Source organism: Nematolebias whitei, chromosome 3, assembly GCF_014905685.2.
Source record: "Nematolebias whitei isolate Nwh7 chromosome 3, NemWhi1, whole genome shotgun sequence".
Classification (NCBI taxonomy): Eukaryota; Metazoa; Chordata; class Actinopteri; order Cyprinodontiformes; family Rivulidae; genus Nematolebias; species Nematolebias whitei.
Genome location: NC_056500.1, coordinates 35,872,447 through 35,877,993, shown reverse-complemented (window position 1 = coordinate 35,877,993; position 5,547 = coordinate 35,872,447). Strand labels below are relative to the sequence as shown.

The window sequence follows — 5,547 nt, the reverse complement described above, 5'->3', positions numbered from 1 at the left end:
TGTGTGGGGGGGGAGTGTGTGTGTGTGTGTGTGATTTTATTTAATAAAGCACTGTCTCTGTGCTTTTGCACATTATATCATGATTCACTGAACATGAGTTATCAATCCTGAATGTTCTTGGAAAACAAAATGCTTGTTCAGGCCAGGTTTGGTATTGTTTCCTGTTCATTGCTGCCAGACTCCCAGGTCCTGTTCTGAAACTCTGAGGCATTTATCAATTAACATGTTTTGTGTGTGTGTGTGTGTGTGTGGGGGGGGGGGGGGGGGGGTGTCTTTCCACCAATAGAAAGTACAGTAGTCCCTCGTTACTTTGCGGTTCGACTTTTACGGACTCACTCTTTCACGATTTTTCAAAGTGCAGTTCTGTAAGATTGTATACACAAAAAAATATACAGCCATTTTGTAGTTTTCTCTTAATAAGTCTACAATTTATTGCCTATTGTAATGAAGATAATATGCGTCTGATATTATCCACAATTTAAACGGATTCTTTCATTTTTCTGGACTGAGTAATATCGTGTTTTGAATATTGAATGTGGACGGAAACGTGTTTAAATTTCTGACTCACCAACAACAGTGGGTCGTTTATTTTAAACAATTTAAAAACACATCACACATTTACATTAATTGGCAGATTGATTACAATTAACACAGCTTAATTAATGAACTTTACAATGAGAAATCATACGGCCATGATTTCTCACTTGCAACTGAAATACAACAGACATTTCTGAAAATATCTGGATTAATTACTGGCAGATAGAAGAGTTTTAAAGATGGGGAAATGAAGTTTAAATGGAGAAAATGGATGGGTGAGGGAAAGTGTCTGTATAACCAGAAACAACACGCTCCTTTAGACGCAGCTTAACCCACGGTACACTCGCAGTTGAAGATCGACTCTTTTACCTTTGCAGACGATAGTTTCGGCTTCGGTGTAGAGTTTTCTTTCAACTCTTTTCAGCGTCTCCGTAAGAACAGCTGTGACCTCAGGAGTCATGAGATCATCACAGAACAGACTTCCTCATCGTTCAGAGCGTCCGTCGGGTAGAGCCACAGCGAGACGTCGTGGCATCGACGGACTCTTGTCACTCCATTAGAAACTGCTCTGAACTTCTGTTCCTCTGAACTTCTCTCGTTCAGGAACTTCTCGTTCGAGGTTCTCCCTGGAACGTTGTTCTTCTCTGGAACGTTGTTCTGCCTTGGAACGTTGTTTTTCTTGGAACTAGGAAGTGTGGACCCTTTTAAAGAGGTCACTTCCAGTTCCTTCTGGGAACTTCCTGATTGGTTGAACGAACCAACCGGGGTGTGGTTTTAGTGACGTCAGAGGGTCACTACATGTCAAGGAGACAGAGTAGATGTTTAAAAATATAACAGAAAGATGTTTTGAAACAGACAGACAGACAGGAGCCAGTCTTCCTTCTATCTGTCTGAGAGAGTTAAACATGACATTTCGTTCCGATAAACGTGTTTTTGACCGTTCCTTGACTTTTGACCGACATCACAACTTGCTCATTTCAGACAGAAGATCAAAAAATGCATAATTACTTTGTAACAGACATCTAACTTGATTTCTACTTTGAATGAGGATTAAAAATCATTAATACTGTTTCACAGTTGATTTAAAGTGAGTAGTTCACTTCAACATTTAAAATGGTTTGAACTAAACACACTTTGATTATCAAGATATTGTAAAATAGTAATGATAATAAAAAGAGAGTGTTCTTTCAATTGATTAGTGTAGGACACACTTAGAAAGTCTCTGGATGAGCTTAATTTGTATTTCTGGACTCAAATCAATGAAATAACAGTTCCTGTCCCAGGAAGGCCCTCAGGGTCAGGTTTTGACCTGAGGCTTAGTTCACTACACTATCCAAAGGACTACATTACCCAAAAGGCAACAGTGCACTACCCAGAAGGCAAAGTTGCTTTCTGCTGAAATGCAGGGAAATTTTGGATCTGATACGAAAAACGTCGGTCTTTACAGTAATTATAATGACTTCAGCATTCAGTGGATGCAAGAAGCTCAATGAAGATTACAGCCCTTTTTCTGAGCCACTTTAGCCTTGGATGTCCTCAGGCTGTTTCTGTGAGTAGCAAGTTGGCCATTTGACCTAAAACAGTTGATTGTTGTACATGATGATTGATTGTTTTGGATGGGTGTGTTTTAGACGTGTCAAAAGCCTACTTTTGAGATTCCAAAAGAAGGTTGGCTTGAAACACAGCAGTGAAGGTAACCTATGGGACAGATCTGGTCGGCAGGCCGTAGACTGAAGAAGCCCTCTGGATAGGGGACAAAACCTTTCTCACTTAAAGAAACTGGTCCAAATGACACAATTTAACCTTTTTTTTTTTTTTTTTTTTGTTATCTACCTGGATGATTGAGCTTACAACCCTTTTACTATGCTTTCTAGTCTTTATATTGTTTAAAAGTATAGTTTCCTCAAATGAATGGGGTGGGTGAAGATTATTCTATGAGGGCTAAGGCCACCATTGGCCACCCCTGGCTCCACCACTGCACCTGGTGGTGGATAAAACTGCTCCCTCCAATTGTCAGGATCTGTCACTGCGCTATGTCGGACAAGCAAAAGAAAAAAAACTACCGCCGTTTTTAATCCACTGTGTAACTCCTTGAATATCTTTCACCTAAAACATTAAGGTTGCTTTCATTCCCTGTTTTAGTCCAGTCCATAAAAACATTCATATCCAAAACTACAACCATTCATGATTCAGATCCCTCAGTGGTCGTACAAACTGTTTACGTAGCATTTCTATCTGTAGAGCAGTGATGTAACTGACGACATTACTGACAGAGACGTTTTGGTGGAAAGATGGGTTCTAAAGAACTGTCTGGACCTGCAAACAAGGAATGTGAATATTTGAAATTAAAACTGTAAGTCAAACATTTCTCCATCAGCTTGCTAAATTCTCCACCGAGTTCCTTTGTGCCCTGCTGTGACCTATCAAAGTTCTTTATGAACTACTTTAAAGTTAAGGTGAGTAGTTTTGTATCTGTGCACTTAAAATATACCGAAGGTCATAAATCAAGAAATAGGGAGGAAAGTGGACTTCCTTCTTGGGAGTCTAATATCTGTTCAAAAGGGAAGAAAAAGAAACATAACCCAAATGATGTAAAGACACAAAGTAGCTTCTATGTTAATAGTCATTTAGAGCAAAGCTCTATAATTTTATGTCAATATACGTACAACAATGAGACATAACCAATGTTTTTGCATGAACTTTATTAGACTCTTTAGATAAAGATGAGTTTTGTTCTGCATGTTTGACTGATTCATAATGAAGGACTCCTGTGAAACAGAACCATCAGAATCTGAAATGAGAGAAAACATTAATTCTATGTTACAAACAGCTCTAAAACTTAAAAATCACTAGAGTAAAAAACTGTTCTTACTTGCTGTTACATTTAGAGTTCGTTTTTAACCAGTAAGTTGTTGCAGGAGCGTAGCAAGAAGCACCTGCACTTGAGCATTGGTCAATCCGAAAAGGCTGGTAAATGAGTTTATGTTTCCCTGCAGAGAAACCATCAAGCTTATCACCCAACAAACAGCAGAAGGTGAAATAATACTGAGACTTTAGGAGAATGTCATAAATATGTGTGGTGTGAGTGTGGAGAACGGAAAGCACTTGCCTCGTTGGAGTTGGAGCTAGAGCGTTCAAACCGCTGGTGCTCCGTCTGCAGAAGGTTCAGAATGACCTGCTTTATGCTTTATTACAATAAAAATAATGTCTCAGTTCATTCTGCTGAGCATGATGAAGTTATACTTACAGGCTGAGCCACAATGAGGCTCAGGAGGCATCCAAGGAGAAGAAGTGTCTTCAGCATGGTTTCAGTGATCTCACCTGTTGGAACAAAAACAAGTCAAGAGTTTTATAGATTTGTAATAAATAAAATGCAGAGTACCTGAGTCAAGCTCTCACCCGTTCAGCAGGCTTTCTCAGAGTCGAGTGAAGAAGCTGCAAGTTGCCTTCTGAACGCTGAAGTTCTCTTTTATACATTTACAGGAACAGAGATGTTGTTCTACGGTGGATCGTTGGTCAGCATCGTGGTCTCGTAATCCTAAAGCAGCAGTTTGAGCCCATGTTGAGTCATTAAGGGCTTCTAGCTTAAAACAATGCAAAAAATAATAATAATAATGACTTTATTCACTGTGGCAACCGCTGCAGAAGTGAGCAGCTAAAAAAATACAACAACAAGCGCAGAAATGTTGAGGGACTGTGGTCATTGGGAAACTTTAAACCTCTAAGTTTTAGGGTGTGACTAATTACTGGAGTTTAAAACAGTGCAGCAGGGACAAAGCTCCATGATGACTTCCAGAGTATTTAATCTCAAGTGAATTACGTAAACCTTGTTGTATCCCATTCCATCACATGGTGTTTTTTAAATGTTATTTGTTAATTGTTTTTTTGTTTGATTTTCTGTTGCTGGATCTCAGTGTGTGCACCTTCTGCACACCAAGTGTTTTTATCTTCATACTTCATGTAAGGAATGTGACATGAAAGCATTGATGAAACTCTACTTTTATTTATTATTTTGGATCATTGTGTTTCTTTTAAAGTTGTAATTTGTCCCCAATAAATGTATTAAAATCCAACACAGAAACTGTTAAATCAGGCTTTAGTTATGACAGTTTTTGAAAATTCATCGGTTTTCTACTTCAAGAATCATTAGTCTGCTCCTTCATTACATTTTATGATGTTAGTGGTTTAATTTTTTTGCATTTTTGAAAGGTTGATTTAATTCCTTCACCCTTGTATCATCTCCATTGCTTACGTCTGTGTGACTGTTTGTCTGAACAGAGCAAAATAGCTCATGGAACATAATGAAACTCTTAGACAGTAATCTTATCTATAACAGATTGCCTTTTGGGGTCAGTCTAAGTTAAATTGGCCACCACAGCTAAATAAGTAGCAAAATAAAAATATCTGTAACTCAGTTAATTGTTCATACAAAATATGTTTTCCATACTTTAGCTAGTGGAGTCTGATAGCAAATCATCTCACAAACCACTGCACAGATTTTAATGAAGCCTTCAGAAATAAATTACTGTAACTGATTAATGTTACAAGTTACTGTAAGTTCAAGACACAAAACACAGCTCAGCAACACAATTCTCGGTCAGTTCTTCAGATCCTGAGTTGAGTTTTGATGTGTTCCTGAGAGTAATTACATTTCCTTCCAGTTTTAACTTAAAACTGACAATACAATTACTAGTAGAGCCAGCTCTGTCCTTTAGCAAACTATCTCGTGATTTGACTGATTTAAATGCAAACAAAAACACTAAGTCACCACCAAAAAAAAAGGTCACACTAATATTTTGTTGGATCGCCTTTAGCTTTGATTACGGCATGCATTCGCTGTGTCATTATTTCAATAAGCTTCTGCAATGTCCCAAGATCTATTTACATCCAGTGTTGCATTAATTTTTCACCAAGATCTTGCATTGATGACTAGGCACTAGGCATGATGGGTGCATCACTTCACCTGCCTCTTTTCTTACCCTGATGCGCCCATCACTCTGGAACAGGGTA

The 5,547-nt window shown here is 38.4% G+C and overlaps 1 long non-coding RNA gene across 1 annotated transcript; it reads right to left on the bottom strand.

Moving 5' to 3' along the window:
* Positions 1-3,649: 3,649 nt before the first annotated feature.
* On the bottom strand, positions 3,650-3,976 carry LOC119408085. Its single transcript, XR_005186707.1, has 3 exons — positions 3,937-3,976; positions 3,785-3,858; positions 3,650-3,691 (listed from the first exon to the last, which is right to left on the bottom strand). It is a non-coding gene; the product is annotated as an uncharacterized LOC119408085 (long non-coding RNA).
* Between the last annotated feature and the right edge of the window lie 1,571 nt (positions 3,977-5,547).